The sequence below is a fragment of the Talpa occidentalis genome, unplaced genomic scaffold (assembly GCF_014898055.3).
Source record: "Talpa occidentalis isolate TD23 unplaced genomic scaffold, MPIMG_talOcc4v2.1 talOcc4.8, whole genome shotgun sequence".
Taxonomy (NCBI): Eukaryota; Metazoa; Chordata; class Mammalia; order Eulipotyphla; family Talpidae; genus Talpa; species Talpa occidentalis.
Window position 1 is genome coordinate 14,178,378 of NW_023605194.1, and position 20,708 is coordinate 14,199,085.

General features: G+C 37.4%; 1 protein-coding gene across 12 annotated transcripts in view; it reads right to left on the reverse strand.

The window, feature by feature from the left end:
• The window catches only part of ADD3 (adducin 3), a 115,369-nt gene that overhangs the window by 51,347 nt on the left and 43,314 nt on the right, over positions 1 to 20,708 (reverse strand). The window contains exon 1 of one of the 12 annotated variants that reach the window (XM_054690163.1): positions 19,510 to 19,532. The exons of 10 other annotated variants lie outside the window; for them this stretch is intronic. The gene's annotated coding sequence lies outside the window, so the exon portion shown is untranslated. Of the gene's footprint in view, positions 1 to 223; positions 250 to 19,509; positions 19,533 to 20,708 lie in introns of those variants that run through there. One more of the 12 variants, XM_054690168.1, reaches the window with a different exon arrangement.

The window sequence follows — 20,708 nt, forward strand, 5'->3', positions numbered from 1 at the left end:
AGAAAGTAAAGATAAAATGCAAGGTAGATCACTGCAGTTCAACCAACAGAAAGTTAGGTGGAAGTGGATTACTATAAAGGAAGTCCAATCAGCCTGCTTCTAAGTTTAGCAACAGCTGCTGCTACATGTCTCAAGGTGCACAAACAGTGCTCACTTTAGCACTTTAACTTCGACCTCTTTGGCAAAAATAGGGACTCTGAACATTGATATAAACATTACCTACCCTTCTCTATCACTGCTGTAGTTCTCCTGGAAACGACAAAGGCACTTTATTATCAACTAAATAGGAGGAGTTGTTTCAAAAATAAGGCAATTGATTTATGGACTTGCTTTGGTAGCAACTGAAATAGACACATAAAAGGGAAAATTATTTTGATAGAAATCATTAATACAGTTTGTAATCACTCACTTTTTCAAATAATTTTTATTTGAGTTTTAATTTTCCTTATGTATACCCAAATGAGATACTAAGTAGGATATGCACTGTCTCTCTAAAAATCGTTAATAGTGTCAAATCACTTATCAGTTATTGAAGATACCAAACATCTTATTGTCCAGTGATTTTAATCAATACTACTTCCTTTATATGCACATTTGGAGACAGAATACTTCTAACTGAACTTCTATAACTTGTGAAATAAAGCTTCTCAGTAAAATACACAAGCATCTAAAAAATAAGCTATATCATCAATCACATAGGATTTAAAGCAAACAATGGAAAAGGCTTTTGGGAGAAGATCAGGAAAATATTTTTCATGCTACATGTTGTTACACTACCCTCACCAACTGCTTCCCCCTTATATTGGAACAATAAATCAATCTGGAGTATCGAACATTTCAGTATTTTGAGAGATGGAGTAGAACACCATCTTTCAGAATCCTAGGGAGGGGAAGCTGACTGATGTTTTTGTTGGATTATGAGTTTACTCTTGGCATACGATAAATTAACCCATTCCAAAAATATTCCTTTCAGTCTGCTTCACTTAACTACTTTCTAAACCATATGTGTGTGTATATGTACATACACTCACATATGGTTGTGTATATGTACATACATATACACACACATATATACACTTCATACACACACATACACACACTCTCTCTCTCTCTCTCCCATGTGTGCACGCAGTGTGCTGTCAACCCTTGCTCTTCCTCATCTCTGCCCTAAACTGAACAATTCAAAAGTAGCAGTTGGATATTATATTAGAAGAATCCCATCTTGATACTTTCTGGATTTGCACTGCTGGAAATGTCTGTTTTCAAGTCAAACTTCACTTTCACAGCTGCAAAGGAAATGACAAGAGAAGAAAAACACAGCCAATATATATCAGCAATTAATTCCATCCACAACTGCCCAGCTGTTTGTGCATGGAAGAATCAGTCTGTTTCCTTTTGGGACTTTCACCACTGAAAATTGATCCTGCACATTCAGGGACACAAGCTGTTTGTAACATGTCAGGAATGTGCACAAGATCACACAGAGTTGAAGAGACAAAATGAAATCCAGATCTAGTTTTTTTGGACTTGCCAGTATTATTTCATAGCTAAAAAAACAACGACAAAAAGCCCATACATATAGTCACCCCAATTACAGCAAAATATATTAACAAATACTATCTCTTCGGAATATCACACTTCCAATAAAGTGGAAAATCTTCCAATGACATCAGACTTAGTATCAAGAATAGACACTCTGATTTACTGGCAGAGACAAGGTGTGACATTCTTAGGAATCCACATACCCCCAGTACGTTACACCCAGCCAATACTTTCTGCACTGCATAGCTGCTTGCCCAATGAATGGTGAGTCCCTTAAAATATCCTTATACATGTGAAAGTTGTTTGGAACCAATGCTTTCACCACAATCATGCAGAAAAGCAAGTTTTTCTAGGCTAGACCAGACATTACTTGGCACTCAACTACACCTGCCTGTTTCAAAGATTCATGTACATTTACAGGTCCAATCTTCTAGGGCACTTTCAAACAATCAAATTTCTCTTTCCTTTTTCCCATCAGTTTTGTGGGTTTTAAACAAAAATACACTATTCTTTACTGAGGGTCAGAGGCTGAACAACTACAGTGCGGACTCATGTGCAGCAAGAAAGTATTCTCTCTCTCCCTGCCAACTAAGTCCAATTTTATTTCAACTATTTTTTTAATTTCAAGTATTTTTTCATTTAACCGTGTAAGATGCCATTTTGTTATATTGTATTTTCAAACATACAGCATGTAAAATAACTTGTTTTCAGTATGTAAAATGACTTGTGATTATTGTTATGAAAGTTAGAGAAAAGAGAAAGATAACTTTCTGAACAAATGATTCAAAACATATTTCAGCTATCTTACTGGTTTTCATAGGAAACTAGGCCCACGACTGAATTCTTTGTTCTAAAGGTCTGCCCCTCCCCTTTTGCTGCATAAGAGTTCATGATTCCTAATGCCTGTACATTCTCAAACAAGCTTGGACAAGGCACTCCTTCTGGGTACCACTAGGGGTTGGGGTTACCCAATGAAAAGATAAGCTCTCCGCTCCAAATGAAGGCGAGAGAAAACTCCATGAACTTCAGAGTAAAGATGCTCTCAAGTGCCAGAACTCAAACCAGCACATGGAGAAGCTGTCTCCAACTAAAAGGCTATGACAGCACAAAGTATGATTTGTTAAAGAAATACAAGGCTTGTCAAACATGTGGTAGACTGAAAACGAAGTGCAAAACCAAAATAGGATGTTTTCCTTAACACACACTTGATTAAGGATATATATGAGTGAAGGGGTTGGGGGGAAGTTTAATTTTTGGTTGATGGTGACACTAATTTCTAGAAATATGGCATAACTATTAGTGACTCAAATAGTCACAGGGATGAGATTTCCTTGGCAAACTTCAGCTCTGTGGAACATTTCGACTAATTTGAAATGTCTAAGGGAAGGAGCTGTCCCACCTCCAAGGCTGACTAAGGAAAAAAAGAGGTCTATCTGAATTGTTTAAATTGGGCCATTTAAACTCATGATAGTCTGTCTAACTGGAGCCAGGGGTGGCATTAACAAAGTCTCTTCAAATGAGGAGGATGTTGATATGAAATTATTGACTCATTTTAAAAGTAATTCCCCCCCCGGAAAATTGATTGTAATATTTTTAATATTTCTATATTAGCTATTAAATTTCTCAAATAAACAGCAAACTTGAAAGAATTTTGCAGTGAGCAATATATAAGCACTGCCTAGCTTTTCCATTAACATTGTTTTTAATATAGTGTTTTATTAACACGATGTTTTATCATATCTCTTCATTTATCCATTCCTCTATCTATCCATTAATCTCTCATTTTTAGTACATCTTAAGGTAAGTTACAGACATCAGTATTCTTCCCCCCAATATTTCAGTATGCATATAATTACCTAGAGTTCAATACTACTTATTTATAACTTTTTTTCCCTTGATGTAAAATTTACATAGAATGAAACGTAGAAATGGGTTTGTGTACTTGTATAACCCAAACTCTTATCAAGATATAGAACATTACCTTCATTCCAGAAAGTTTCCTCATGCCTTTTCCCAGGAAATTGTGTTTCCCATTACCCCAGAGCAATTATTACTTTGATTTTAAAAGTGATTTTAAACAACTCCTGCTTTTGCAACCTCTGCAACAGAACATACTCCACTACATTATACAACTTTACACTGAGTTGTACCAAATGGTCAGATATGAAGGAAATAGATGAAAGGACCCTAAGGAGAAATCATGAAGGCATAAGGAAGTGTAGATTGATTTGCTCCGACTATTCAACTTCTAAGTGAAGGAAACAAAACTCAAAAGTTTTGGCTATCTGTACCAGTCATCCAACTGGTCAGTAATTTATTGGCTGGGCCTACTCTAAGGCTCATGAGCAGCATCTCTATATTTCATTTTCGGATAAAGTGAAGCTTGAGGGATAATGCTGGCTCAGAGGAAAGGCTCTCACAACCATAGGTTATGAATTTTAGATAAGTTTTCTGGTTTTCCTTCAAGTCTCAGTTTTCTCATCTGTAAAACAAGGAAAATCTTAACTCATAAAGTTGTACAAATTAAAAGAGATAGCCTTTGTAAAATGCCTGGTGTGTAGAAAGCGAGCAAAGAAAGAAAACACAGTAAGTGGAGGAAAAGCAGATTTCACATATTGCTTCAAAAATTTTGTGCTACATCTATGCTTGCTTCTCATTTTGTATATGACAAAGAAAATACCAGCAAATAAAGCAGAACTCTTTATTCACTATTTGAAGCAAGCAGTTTTTTTACATCTGAAAAAAGCCTAGTTGGCCTCCCTGGTGGCTCAAGGGGTTAAGACGCAACCTATGAAGCTGTCCACAGCCACTGCAGCACGAGTTCAATCCCCAGCCAAGGAGCTACCCACATGGCGCAGCAGACCTCTCCTGACTCACCCGCTGCTCCCCTCAGCAGTGTATTTCAGTCGGTCTGCCTGTTCTGCTCCCCACTCGTCTCTGATGAATCCTCTCACCCTCCTCTGGCCTGTACTCTAGTTCTTATATGCATAAATGAATAAATCTTTTTTTAAAAAAAGCCAACTTGTTCTCTCTCCTACTATGACAGAACTGGAATGATGGCAGAAGGAAAGCACAGACTTGATCTCCTGGTGACTATTTACATTTCTACCTGTCTTTGTATATACATCACCCTTTGTCTAGTATGACCTTTTTTTTAAAAATCCATCAAGAAAGTATTCAAGCTGTATTAAAATCCTACCTACTTTCCTGATCTAGTCAGAACAAATTTCAAGTCCCTTCATCTGTGTCTCCACAATGCTTTAAATAAGAACATTACAGAAGTCCTCATATCAGCAGGCTGTTTCTAGGGTTTCCTCCTCTGGGTTGGATGCACCTCTGTATTCCAATGCCTAGCACAGAGCCTAGAAACCAGTATTCAGTAGCAAAAAAACAAATGCTGAACATGCACCAAAAATGAAAGCAAAGTGGCAGAAAAATGAGGAGACTGGAAGATCACAGAACATATTAAAATGTATAAAATATTAAAAAGAGATAAAAAGCCAGCTGTGTGCAAATTTTTGTGCTCTCAGAGAAGTGACTACTGCTAAGGTACCCCCAAAGTAACTCAGACTGCTGTGTGCTTTACATACTTACCCCATGTACCGTGCACAACACTGCTATCGGTAATACAATTGTGATCCTTTTAGAGATGAGAAAACTGAGACTAAGAAAGGTTAAACAAATAAGGTGACACAATTAATGATAATGGAGATAATAAGGTGAGGAATGATTTTTCATCTAATTGATTTTCATAATAGGCCAATTTTACATGCAGTGTGGGGAGGCAATGGCTTAAAGAAAACCAAAGCAGCTGTGGGCAACCCAACTGTATTAAGTTCAACTGAGGAACAAAACTCAAAGGGAGAAGTAAGACCTGGACAAAAAACAAACCAAAGCTGAGGTGATAAGGATTATGTGAGTTCTTTGTAGGAGTTATCATCACAGAACAGTCTGTCTTCCTAGTTGTGAGTGCTAAATCAGAGATAGCCTAGAATTGTAGGAGAGCACGAGAGTAGCTCTTCCTGAGAGTAGTTCTTCCTCATTCATGGCTTTCCTCCCCCAAACTGTTGTCAGAAGTGACAGCATACCATGGGTAACTCCTTGATCAAAATGCTGACTTTGGTGTTCACGCTTCAGAAGATTCAATGAGAGCTTCGCCAAGTTGGTAAAATGCTAATCTTGTTTCAAAGCATCCCTGATACATTCAGTGATTTCCCAAAGGAGAAAATCCTGGTTTTGCCTCCCTTGCAGTGATGGATTGGTAGAAGCAAAGCCTCCTAGAAGCCTCCATTTTGAAGTTCAAGGCCACAATAACACAGCCCATTGACTTACCTCCACCACAGCACACGTGTGCCAGGAACAGGAGTGTGGCCTTTCAGGACCTAGCACAGGACCTGTCACACAGGAGGAGTTTAAAAATGCTGTGGATGGCAAATGAATAATGTTCTTTGCCTATTTAATATTTGATAGATGGTTATTTGAAAGAAGTAATCCAAGATTCAACAGGAAGCAAATACAGAAAATGCAATGTTGGGGATAATTAAAATACGGTTAATGTTCAGAATAGTATTTTATTCTGGACAAAAAACATAAACTACAATGATTGATGAGTTAACCTCATAAAGCTGAGGTTGAAATTTGGTGAATCATTAGGTATAAAGATTAGGCATGATCCCTACTTAAAACAAAAATTAACCAAATTAGACAGCTTATATTGTATTTGAAGGTTGCCAAACTTGATGTGGAAAAACAGTATGTGACTTTGACTCTACCATGATGTAAAATTTCCAAAAACAATGCATTATTTTAACTACCTCTCCAATGAAGACACAGACTACATGAAAAAAAAAAATTACACAGAATAAAAAGTAAAGAATAAATATATATGTGTTATTTAAAAACCTGCACTCACAATTTCCTCTCTGGTGAAAAGTCCAAAAACAGAACAGAAAACAAGTAAAAACAGAAAGTAATATGGCTACACAACATAGGAAATATTCATGGCATATGTGATTTCTTGTTAAAAATCTTACTTTTGCTCTGATCTCTTCTAAGGGTCTCTTCTAAGGGTCTGAAAATACATCATCATTTTAAAATTATTGCTTTTCTAAATGAAAAGAAATGTCTTTAGGTAAAAAATATGTTTTACATTTCAAATACTGGGTTGTTGGAAAAGTCATGACATATTTTTTCTATGTTTTTCCAAGCAAAAATGCATCATGACTTTTCCAACAACCCAATAATTTACCCAGTAAAAAAAAACCATACCAACATATTTTTAATTTTGCAAAATGTAAGTATTCTCATCCAAGAAATTTTCAAGTACTTAAGCAAGCTGACAATTACATGACTTACAGGATGAACAATCTTAGTCTCTCCAAGATCAAGCATGAGGTTACGGGTCTTGTCATGTGATCTTGCACGTGGCCTTCCCTGTCCACGTACAAGGTCAGCATCTCATTTAGGCCCCAGGAGCTAGACTCACCCCAGATACTTTGCTTGAACTGCCTCTATATTTTATTAAGCATGGACAAGATGAGCCAACATAATAACCCGTCTGTATATGGTCTTATAAAGCCAGTTGTCAAGCTCAAGATCAAGATCAAACACTAAGTAATGGGCCTTGTCATGGACAGGCATGCCAACTTATCTAAAATTAATGCTCTGAGTTCCCAAATCTACAAGCTCCTTCCAGGATGGGCAAGAGACCAGTGCAGAAATTTCCTCTCATCTTCATTCCTGCTATTTATTAGTGTGCCAGTTCCACCTGTCCTCAGTGTCTTTGATGGTTGGCAGATGTGCCATCTTCCTATTTGCTCAGGAAAACTGGTAGCATGATAGGTTTAATTAAAACAAAAATAAATAAAATCGGTCTACAAACATCTCTTTTTTGCATTTTAGAGGTACTTCAGTTCACTGTGTCATACGTTCTGCCCCAAAAGTATTCAAGTTGGAAGAAAACAATTTGCTCTGTATCAAATCTCTAGTGGCAATGAAATTTTGATCCACTGTAATTTTAGATATTTTTACAACTGAATTGCAGTTTTTTAATTTTTATGTTAATTGAAGTAATACTGATTTACAACACTGTGTATCACTTAGGGACAAAGGTTCACGCTTCCTCAAATACATGTTACCACACCACCGAAGTATTCAAACTCCTCCACCCAGTGATTTTAGATTAAAAAAATTAATATTTAAATTCTCAATTGGCACATCAATTCATCAACAAATCTTTCTACTTTCTGCTTAATTTGTTTTCTTAATAATTTATTCAACACATACTATGTGCTATAACTTGGAGAGCAGTATGGGGGAGAAAGTAAGAAATTAATGAATTATATCCCTGAACCTAAAATACAAGCAACTTAGAGGTTGCGGGCTGAGGGAGAGATAGATTCTTAAATAATCATAGCTGACTATGCTATTGTGTTATAACAGATATATTATAGAATCAAAGAAAAGAGCCAACTTGAAAGGTTCCCAGGAAATTACACTGGAGCTTAATATTAAAAGGATAAGCAGGTATTGGGACAGATATACAACCCTGGCAGAAAGATATGACATACTTCTTAATAAACCTGTACTTTTATACATGACTTTACTTTAAATAAACATATCACAGATTGCAAATAATACAAAAAGGAAACAAAAACTGTCACCAGTTAACACTCTACAGTGGTTTGTGTAATTTAAGCTAAGGTACCTTACAATCTATCTGCAAGCCATACAGTTTTGTGTCATTGAATGCTAAGAAAAGAAACTCAAAAGCCATTTTTATCCTTTCTTGGAACAAAGCTGGTTCAGACACTGCACTAAGCAATGACTAAGAAATAATTAAGCCCAATTATCTTGAAGTCAAACTGTAATCTGCGCTCACATCATCACAGAAGAGTAAAAAAAAAAGAAGTTTAGTGCCAGCACCAGTAAACAAAGACATGGTTAACCTGTCAACCTGGCACGTATAGCATACCCTAATGGTTCAAATCCTTAAAGGTATCAAACATAAGAACAACAGGTTTAATGGGATGGGGTAGGAAGAAAAAAGCACACAAATGATTATAAGCACTGTGTTATGAAGCACCTAAATTCTCAAGTTCATTGACTCTTAAAGATGTTGATACATAGCAGAAAGGTTAATTTCATAGATTGGAAAACTAGTGCAATCTGATGAAAGGTGGAAAGGGCAGCATGTTAAATTGCTGACTATGGATCACCCATTTTGATCGTTACTACTTATGTAAAAATGCCATAAGAATAATCAATACTTATGTTTCACAATGAAGTATATATAAATAACTAATCCCCACTTTTATGAAGAATAGTATGAAGATCATCATTAAACACACACTACACGACACCTGAGTAAACAAATCTACAACAGAGAAATTAAAGTAAGATTATTTACGTGAATTCTTTACTCCTAAAGATTCCTTGCCTGATTCTTTAAATAGTAACCTCCTTGCATTTATGTTGGGATGCAGCCATCTTTGTAGGCGCACATTATTTCACAGAGTCATCTTTATGTTACATTCATATGTTCACACCTATAATACCTAAGCTCTGACAAAAAAAAAAGAAAAGAAAACAACAACCAAAAACCCTCATCTTTTAAAATGTTCAAATTGAGAAGATTAATCCTGGAATAGGAATTCCTCAATAAAACATGTATCTTTGGACAGTATTAAAGTAACTTCCTGAGAATATTTAGAGAATTAGAAAAACAAAAACAAACAAAAACCTCATGAGAACTATCCCTGAGCCTCTGAGAAGGGAGGTGACTAGCACAGTATAAAAACTGGATGGAGAGGGCCTCCCTGGTGGTGCAGTGGTTGAGCGCTGGGTTGCAAAGCTGCCCACAGCCTCTGCAGCGCCAGTTCGACCCCTGGCTGCTCCCGGGCCACTGGAGGAGGATCCCACATGGCGCACAGACCTTTCCTGCCGCCCAGACCTTTCCTGCCGCCCACTGCTCCCCTTAGCGGTGTACTTCGCCCTTCTGCCTGCTCTGCTCCCCACTCTGGCTCTGGTGAATTCTCTCACCCTCCCGCGCTTCTGACTGTACCCAGTGCTTGTATATATAAACAAACAAACAAACAAACAAATAAATCTTTAAAAAAAAAAAACAAAACAAAACTGGATGGAGAGGGGAGAGGAGGTGCTAAGAAAGCAGCTAAGAGACCAAGAACCAAGAGTGAGGGAGATAAAGAGGATCAAGTAGCTGTGCAGCAGTGCGAAGCAGGACACACCCACAGGGAGTTTTGGGGCTTATTTCAAGGGGGTGGAACACTGTAAGCAAGTCATAAGTCAACAATTTTGGTTTTAACTGAAAGGTTACACAATCCTACAAATGGGGGAAGGAGAAGCAAGGGGTGTTTTCCAATATAGAAAAAGTTAGGATGTAATAAATGGCTATCACTTCAAAATGTATTAAACAAACAAAAAAATACATGAAAATGAAAATTTGAGAACTTTGAGGAAGAGCAATTCAAAGTCCATGTAAAAATCGGAGCTGCCCTGTTTATTGCTTGTCATTCTGTGGATTGTGCCATTGTTCAAGTAACAACCACGTAAGGCATAACTGACAAGAATTTGGGGGAATATGGATCACTATTAGGTGTTTCTTCATTCCAACCTTCAACTTGGCAGCTTATAGAAACAATTCTCAATGGCTGAGTTTTTCAAACCTACTCCAAGATAAGCAGGACTGTGACTCTTGAGGGCTGTTTCCAAGTTGCCAAGTTATTAACCTAAAGCAGCTCTCAACCCCTTTAAATGGATTCCTGCTGGCCCACTGTAATAAAAGATGGGGTGTTTTAATTAAAAGGAGAGGGAGGAGGGGGAAAGAAGACCCAAAGGACCTTTGGAGTTGCTTTTAAGTTAAAAAACAAAACAAAACAAAACAAAACACACACAAAACTAGAGGTGGGAAGCAATAAAATAAGTTCCTTTACTATTATATTTTTTAATCAGAGGCTATAAAGTACAGAAAGGGCTTTGGAAAGGTTTTCTGCCAGATGCAAATGACTTTATTCAATTTCAAATTTAACAGTTATTTATTACCTTTACTGCACCCCCAGAAAAGAAAGTTTTTTAAAAAAACCCTGAAGTATTTCAAGCTTTTTGCAGATGATTTACTACATTATTCAAATTTGCTCATACTTCTAAGCATTAAGTGAGATCTTCCTATAGGAAATGGATAAAGGACACTGTACAATCAACAAGTGTTTGCCTTTGCCATGACATAAGTCAAGATGTTCCTGATAAACCAGTAAAGGCCTAGTTCAGAGCAGAGCAACCAGCAACAGCTTTATCATATTGACTGCTCAGTTTAAAAGCAAATAACAAATTGTACCTAGGATTATAAACCTCTTGCAATATAAAGTCATTATATAGATTGCAGCATTATTAAGAAATACTAACAATCTTATTTCCGTAATTTACAAAAATGTTAGACATTTTGTTAGAGGAATAGTGAGGTGCAAACGCTCGCCAACTGATGAACCCCACCCCACCTCTAGGCTGATGCTATCCCAAACCACTCTGCACTATAACTCCCAGCATTCCATGAATCAGGCTTCTGAATTGGGGGGCTGCTAGAAAGAAAGAAGGAGCAAGGCTGCCAGTGATGTGGGGATGGGGAGAGGTGTGGGCAGATATTCTAGCAGGCTGCTCCTGGTCTTAGCTCTTTGTGGCTTTATCATTTTGGCAGGCAGCCTCTTAGATAGGCAGAGACTAGAGACTAGGCAGCCATTATCTTAGCTCTCTGGTGAATTCAGTTTGCATGGTCCATGTTCACTCTCCTTCCATCCCAGCTCTCTGGGACCTGCTTAACCCCTTGCTTCTGGTTCCTCACCAGTATATGTGTTAGACTCATTCTCCTGGCCTCAGTTTCCCCTCTCCAGCCCCAGCTGTTTGGCTGGGCATTTGCCCATGACAGGATGGGTGACTTCAGAGTTTGATGAGGAGTCTGTATTTCCCTCTTCTCATTTTCTTTGAACTTTTCCCTTTGAATTTCTCACCAATTAACGATCTTTGAACACACTATTGGAGCTTGATTACTTTATCTTTATGCTCATGGGTGGCACAGACCCCTGGAACAGGCTACATGGGCAATCTGGGGTCAGTTTTCATACTCTGACAGGGAATGAGCCCCTTGGTAACAGTCAACATATATCACAAGGTGATATAAACAACTTCAAACTTATGAAAGAATTCCTAGTCCTAGTTACAGTCAATTTGCCAGACTGAGTAGGATTAAAAGTAAAAATAAAAGTTGACTGGTCTTTTAACAATGATGGGCTGAATGTTGTGGAGAAAAATTGCTAAATTAGAAACCAGGATTTCTTCAAGTTGGGGTAAATTAAGAGTTCTTTCTACAAGGTTTGAGTTACTATAGATACCACTACCACACACACATACACATGAAGCCAGAATCCTTAAGAGTAATAGCCTTATTTAAAGGGTAGGCCAAAAAAAAAAAAAAAAAAAAAAAAAAATCTGTCCAGCAACAAAGGGAAACAAACAAACAAAACACAAAAACACCTTGTATTTTCCAGAAAGCTGAGTGGAGGAAAAAAGTCTCCCCTGATAATATGTAATAACAGGCCTTCTCTCCCAAGAATTTGGGATTTGAATTTACATAACAGCAAGGTCCAGAAAACCCAAGCCAAGAAAGTAATATAAAGGATTCTTAAGTTGGTAGAACTCCCAGACACCTGACAAAAAGGAGCCATAAATCCTGTCTGGAGAAAGGTGTTCCCCAAACAGACTACTATAAAGCACATAAGTAAACAAACCACATTAAACAAAAGTCAGCAGAAACAACCAAGAGCAGAATTTGACACCTCCTCCCAAGAAAGCAAACAATGGAATATTGAGACAAAGAATATTAAATGTTTCTACAAATGTTCAAAATCCTTAAAGATAGAATTGGAAACATGTGAAAGACACAAGAGCTATAAAGGCACTCCAGTAGACTGGAAAAGTCACTGAATATATAAACAGGTTAAATAGACTAGATTCAGAATAAACTGGAATATAATTTGAAAAACCAGCTAGAAGGACGCATAGAGACAAAGAAATAGAGTATGTAAAAGAGACAGAATAAACAACTCTTAACAACATACTGGCATCCCCAGAATGAGGGAGAGATTGTATTTGAAGAGATCATGGCTGGAAATTTTCCAGAGCTGTCCAGAGATGAATTACCTACAAAGTACAAAGGACTGTCAATTAGATTTACAGGAGACTCAAACGGAGAAAATAAATAAAAGTCCTAAGCCAGAAATATTATTTTCAAGGTACTGAAAGAATACAATGGTTACCTTAAAATTGTGTATCAAACTATGTTTCAAGAGTAAGTAATACAATGTATTGCCTCACCAAAGTGTTCCATAAACTCATTAAAAGAATTTTCAACACATGAATTTCAGAAAGAAATTCTCTCTGGAAGAAATGAGATGGAAGAAAAAAGAGGAAGCAAACTGGTATACAACTGATTTTTTAAGCCAGTACATAAAATAATAATAGCAATAACAAATGTAGGAACAAGGTGGAACTAAAATCCCGGCTAGTAATATCATATAAAATCAAAGTAGAGAACAGGAGTTAAAGGTGGGCCTCCTAGGTAGTGCAGTGGGTTGAGTGCAGTGCTGTGAAGCTGTCCGCAGCCTCTGCAGTGCTGGTTCGATTACTGGCCGGCCAGGTAGATTCCCACATGGCGTGGCAGACCTCTCCTGTCTCACCTGCTGCTCCCCTCGCCAGTGTATTTCGGTCCTTCTGCCTGTTCTACTCCCCACTGTCTCTGGTGAATCCTTTCACCCTCCCACACCTCTGGCCTGTACCCCAGCTCTTGTATAAAAATAAATAAATCTTTAAAAAAAAAAAAAAGAGTTAAAGGTGTTTTAGATCCCTGTACTGTTCAGAAGACAAAAAAGTCTTATTAACTTTAGGAAGATAAAACTTTTACCTAATCAGAATTTCTAGAATTTTTTTTAAAAAACACTAAAAATAAGGACAATCTAATTTTGTCTATTGGTAAAAGATCTGAACAGGCACTTCACTAAAGAGAATACCCAAATGACCAATCAAATACATTAAGAAGTATCTATCGCCAGTCATCAATGAAACACAGATTAAAACCACAATGAGATCTACCTACTACTATGTTGAAAATGAAAACAGTACCAACAAATACACAAACAAACAGACATTAAAACCAAGTACTAGCAAGATTGTGGAGCATCTGGAACTTTTAAACACCACAGTCCATTCTTTTTTTTTTTTTTTCCAAAGATTTATTTATTTATACAAGCACTGGGTGCAGCCAGAAGCGCGGGAGGGTGAGAGAATTCACCAGAGCCAGAGCAGGGAGCAGAGCAGGCAGAAGGACCGAAGTACACTGCTGAGGGGAGCAGCGGGCGGCAGGAGAGGTCTGCGCGCCATGTGGGACCCTCCTCCGGTGGCCGGGGAGCAGCCGGGGATCGAACCGGCGCTGCAGAGGCAGCGGGCAGCTTCGCAACCCAGCGCTCAACCGCTGCGCCACCGGGGAGGCCCCACAGTCCATTCTTAACCAGTACAAATATTTTAGAAAACTGCTTGGCTTTATCTGAGCATACATGGCTTATAATCCAATCACTCCTCCTAAGAATACAGCCAATAGAAATGCATACACATGAACACCGAAAACATAAACAAAATGTTCATAGCAGAGTTATTTTTTATAGAGCCAAACTGGAAACAACCCAAATGTCCATCAACAAATGGGAGAAATTATTGAATGCTTTGTAAAATGGAATACAAATCATAAGAATGAACTGCTGTTACACAACAGCATGGATGAATGTCACAGAAAAAATGTCGAGCAAAAGAAGGCAAACACAAAAGAGTAGATATTGAATGATTCAATTTATATAAAATTCAGGAGCAGGCAACATTATCCTATGGTATAGATGAATTTATGGCTACCTGGTGGGAGTGGGGGTGATGCCCGAGAAGACATCAGGGTGTTTCTGGTGCTCCATTCCTTGATGTAGGGGGATTATACTGCATGTTCACCTTGAACATAGTTGTCAAATCAAATCTCATCATCTGTGCACTTGTCTATATGTATGTTAAACTTATATTTAAAGTTTAATTTAAAAAATAATTTAAAAGAGAATAGCCTCCCATCTATCTGCAGCAAGAGCTTGTAACTGTTGGTTAGATTAACTATCTGGAAACATTGTTAAATCCTATTTCTCACAAAACCAAAGCATTTTCCTAATCTAAACTCTTAAAAAATGATCCATACTCTCTTACACGTTAAATGATTATTTCCTATAAAAACAAGAACAGGCCTTGCCAGGAGGCCTGCTGGGAGCAGCACTTGTAAAATATGGCTGGAAGGCTGTGTCCAAGGCCATTTTTGCTGGCTACAAGCAGGGCTCCGGAACCAGAGGGAGCAGAGAACACTGCTCTTCCTAGAATGGAAGGTGTTATGCTCGAGAAGAACTGACTTATATCCAGGCAAGAAATATGCTCACATGTACAGAGCAAAGAACAACAAAGCAACTCCTGGTGACAAACCAAATAAAGCTGAGTAATCTGGGGAAAGGTTAACACATGTTCATGGAAATGGTGGCTTGGTTTATGCCAAATTCTGAAGCAATCTTCCTGGATAAGACCACTGGACATAGAATTTGGGTGATGCTACCCCTCAAGGATTTAAACTTATTGAAGAACAAATAAAAGTGGGTTTTCCTTTCATAAAAAAGAAAAGAAGTAAACCAGATAAATTTTTTTCATGTAAATTTAACTACTTAGTACAGATATATAATAAACTGAAAGAGTCTCTCAAATAAAGAATTCAGTCTCAAATCAGTGATCTACACCCTACTTCTCCACATTAATAATACAACGGAAAATCACAATGATGACTGTGATGCATGGTTTCAACGGCAATATTGAAGTATTAACACATCTCAGTGAATGGATTTCAATAGCTTCTCAATTTTTAGATCCTGATAGATTTTCCAGCCACTAGAACATTCCCAAAACATTTAAAAATAAATTAGGACTCAGTTATTAAAAAATTAAGACAATGTAAGACTACTTATATAAAACAAAAACAAAACTGCATGGAATCACTAACCCACTGAGAATCACCAGGAATTTTCTTTCCCCTTCATCATTTTCCCTACTAGTTTAAGGTTCTAAAATTTCTGTCCAAAGCCAACACATTTCCATGTTATATAATCTGCCCTGTCATAAGGATGCTCTGGATTCTTTTTTTTTTTAAGATTTTATTCATTTATACAAGGGCTGGGGCACAGGGCAGAGGTGTGGGAGGGTGAGAGGATTCACCAGAGACAGAGCGGGGAACAGAACAGACAGACTGACTGAAATACACTGCTGAGGGGAGCAGAGGGCAAGGCAGGAGAGGTCTGCCACACCATGTGGGTATCTCCTTGGCTGGCCAGGAATCAAACCGGCGCTGTAGAAGCTGTGGACAGCTTCATAGTGCTGTACTCAACCCGCTGCGCCACCAAGGAGGTCCTGTTCTAGATTCTTTCTGTGTAGAAACTTTACATCCTAATTTTGTCTAACACTTATCACATAGTCTAAGAATCTGATAAACTGTGATATGGAAATATATCTGTTGGCAGATGCTATTTAATATGGAAAGCAAAAGCTGGAAGAAGGAATCCTAGAAAAATAATGGAAGATTCACTCTCATTCACTAGTTTATTAAAATGTCTTAACATTTTGAAAATTTTTGTGTTATAATTCACACTTTTACTATATAAAGGACAAAGTTGTATTCTCAATAGTAAAAATCTAGGAGTTAGCACAATGAGGTTCCAGTTTCAATTCTAATTCTAACTCATATCATGGCTTTTGAACAAATTACTCCATCTTCCTGGGTCTCAGATTCTTCAATTGCAAATGAGGGGTTTGAATTAGAGGCCAACAAAGATTTCAGACAATGTTAACATGCAATGAATGATGAGTCTACTAGGGAAAAAAAAATCTCAGACAGGAATTTACATGGATGATTGCAACACAGCCACACAAAAGAAAAAACAAAAAACAGCAGGTCCTCAAATAGCATTGTTTTGTTCAAAGTCATTTTATTATACACTGATAAGAAAAAAATATCGATTCCAAGTTGGGGTTACTGTGTGGAAGTTTGCATATTCTTCCTATGCCTGCATTTTCTCAGGGTTTCCTCCCACACACCAAAGATGTGCACGCTAGCTTAGCTGTTGTATCTAAATTGTCTGTCGAGTCTGAGTGAGTTTGAGTGTAAGTGCCAACCTGCAATGGGAGGGCGTGCTGTTCTGGATTGGTTCCTGCCTTGCCTCCTTGTCAGGATGGGCTCAAGCCACCCACAAGTCTGAATCGGAATAAGCAAGTTGAAAAATGAATGAATACAATTCTATAATATTAGAGTTGTTTTGGGTCCTTATTTAGAAGTTTAGTGATGTTTTAATAATCAGAAATATGCCCCAGAAACTTTATAACAATCAGTCTATGGTTAAAACTGGTTTCTTTATATGTCATTTGGCTTGAAGTCCCAGTTTCCAAGAAACTACTAACACATTAAGTGACATTAAGTGAGTACTTAACATCCATTTGTCATAGGTTTCCATGAAATGGATTTTCTCTTGTTCCTTCTATAAGCACTTGGATTTCACCTGTGTATTTCAGCATTTATGTGCATCTTAGGGAGAATTTACCCTGCATGAAGTACAGTATCAGTCCATTTCCTTCCTTACAGAAGTACTTCTAAAAGATGCTCTTGTTCTCTGTTCCCAAAGGAAAACTTGACTCCAGTCAATCCTCTCTCTTAAGACTTCTCTAAGACCAACCAGCAGAAAGAAAAAGCAACAATTCTCTAGATTGTGCTACACCAATATAAGTTTATAGAACAAGTGAACCCATAAGACCCTGTCCATTACCTACAGTGTCAGGAGGTCATGAGTGTTACCTTTATCTACTCTGGTTGTGTTTGTAGCGCTGCTAAATGGGCTTCACCACCTAGAACACAGTGACTTCGTGCTTCGAAATCAACTCACCTGACTCATTTTTTTGTACCTATCATATTATATAATGGGTGTCTGGGAGTAACAGACACTAATAAACACTAATAATGAGAGAGATTACTCCGTTGTGTCCTAGCAAGAGCTCAGGCTCCATGAACGTCAAACACAGTTGAAAAGGCCTTTTCTCTCTTTTCACTTGTGAGAATTTAGAGGTACCCAAGGCCACTACCTATAGCCTTGCAGCACTCTATATGTCCTGGCTTCAAGCCAATGCTCTTTTTAATCTATCAAAATAAAAAGTTTTCACTTAAAGTATGCTCAAACTGGAATTCTATCTCCAAGGAATATCTTAACTGTCACTTTTCTGTACCATCAATGAAACATTCCACTTCAACTGGGACAAAATGATTGAAAAGCATTTCCAAACTATCTGTTCAAATGTCAATAATAAATTTGTACTGATATGAGCAAAAGACTTAGAGACACCAGTGTATTAAATGCCAAGGAAAGAAGGAGTTTTGGGTAATTAATACTTTTCCAGTGGCAATCAAAGATTTTCACGATGGTAGGATGAAAGAAGTAACATCCTGAGGTTGTTTTAAAGCTTTGAGAGAGGATAAATTGGTAGAATGGCTAGAATATAGAGCAAATAATTGATTCTTGGTAGAAGAATTATGTGGTCTATAAAAGAAATTGAACTATTTCAATTAAAACACTAGTCTAAAACAGCCAAATGCTTATAGGACATTCTTTTAAAAATTTTCAGAGTGGTTTCTCCTCATCATCCAGTTTTTGTAGTACACATGCCCCATATTTAATTCACTCTTTGCCTATAATCTAGTTTTAACCATGATTAATATTCTCATCTGGGCATATATCCAACTTCTTGTTTCATGAAACACTGGAATAAACTTTAATATATTAGGAAATTGGACAACTTAAATGAACAAGAGGGAAAGCAAACAGATTTTCACACAAAGTACAGGATACAGCTGTGATCTGTCAAGTTTGCAGGACTATCTCCTTTGCAAAGTTACAGGCCTCTCCTTAGCTGAAAAGGAAGTAGCAATCTAAAATAATATAAATGTTCCCAAGCCCCATTTCTGTTACTTCCACTTCACATTTTCAGAATACACGCACCCTTTGACCAGGCCTGTGTAATATACCCCTTCAAATAATCTTGATAAAGTATCAGTAATTCTTTGGATAAAGAGTATTTTGAGAGTCCACAGAATAAACTTTAATCTTGATGTCTCCTCATAAAAGCCTGTGTTCTTCAGAAGAAACACGTTGTAGGAAGAATGACAAGACTAGCTTTGGCTTTTAAGAAGTCCACACTTGTATAGATGATCTTCATTTTACAACACTTGATGTTTCCGTGGTACTAAAATGCAGAATTTTCTTTTTTATCCTTCACAGGATATCATGTGAGTCCACAAACAAAGCACTTAACTCAGGCCCAGGACAACAGAGGTGGGAGAGAGAAGACTTCATGTGACTTATAGATCACATATATCTGTGTGATTTATAATTTATAATTAAAAATGAAAACAGCCAAGCAAAGAAACAATGAGAATGTGTTTGAGGTACTAGGGACAGCATGTGCAAAAGCACAAGCTCCCAAAAAGTGTATTTGAGACCAAAATACACCACCACTAGTATGGCAGGTACTTCCTACAGCTCCTAAACTTTAGAATAGGTTTGTGAAGTGAACCAGTTAGCAGGAAACTTAGATGCTGATTAGAAGTTTTCAGGTGTATCAGTAGATCATATTCCAAACAGCTCTACCTACACAAAAGCAGCTCAAAACAAAGGAAACAGTGACATACTCATATGGGTGTGCCAAGAGAAGAGAGGAAGTGGTGAGCATTTTAACCAAGAAAACACTATAGAACTACTGAAAAAAAATACCCTTTCAATATGTTGATTTTTCCCAGCTTACCTTTTAAATCAATCAGAGGAGAACAGAGCCGTATTGCCACAGGCCTCACAATGTACTATCACCATGGGTCTGACATGCAAAAACAGAGTTAATTCTCAAACAGGAAGTCTTGTCAATCAGATAGTACACATTAAAAATGAATAGATGAGATGTATGGAAAAAGCAATAAAAGAGCACACAGACTAGTGAGAAGGAGCTCTTTCTTAGCTCTTGCTCTCTCTCACAGCAGACTTTACAATTTATGAGCAGCTGGGAAATTTCCTTTTCACAGGAAAAGGATGACTTCTCAGTTCACATTAAAGTGGAAATGACAAAAACTGACTGCATCACACAGAAAAAAAGGTGTTTCCTGAAGGAAGGAGACAGTACTGCCTTTATTAACACACACACAGGAAAAGCAAAATACATGCATATGGTAAGCAGAAAAAAAATCTCTTTTTCAAGAGATAAAAGAGAAAAATAACTAAATCAAGGAAGTGTTTCTGGTGGAAATTTGCGTCGGTGGGATAATCATTTTGTTGCAGTGGGTTATCTCAAGTGCACATACACTTAAGGAGAAAAAGAACATATTTGCACTTTGCATTCATGCAGGGATTTTTAACTGTTTTTTAAATGAATAGTCAGGCTTAGTTTTTTTTATATACATGCATTCACGTAACCCATGTTTCATCACTAATTTGACACTAGTTCTTATAGTTCAGATTATTTCAAAGAACTAATGCTTGAATGTTCATTTATCAAATAATTTACACTTGTTCTTAATAAGCACATTCCTTAATTCAGTAAAAAGTTTTCTTTGAGTGCCCACTATGCACTAGATACCATTTGACATATTGGGGATACAGTAGAGAACAAGTTTCCCACCCTCAAGGATTATTACAGCACAGAACAATTATCCCACCCCACAGTTATTCACAATTGTGAAGGATATATTTAAAAAAAATCCTTACTATCTACGTTTATTGATTAAAGCAGTGATTTTCTAACTTTAATGTAAATGAGAATCCCATGATGAGCTTTAAAAAAATTCCACTAACCAGGCTGCACTTTACATCATTTAAATCAAAATCTTGGAGGTGAGGCCCAGACATTAGCAATGTTTTTTAAGTTCCCCAGGTGACTCCAAGGAATAGTCATAGTTGATTACTGGTCCTAGTGAACTACAGCATTGATTTTCAACTTTAGGTCTTTGAAGGAAT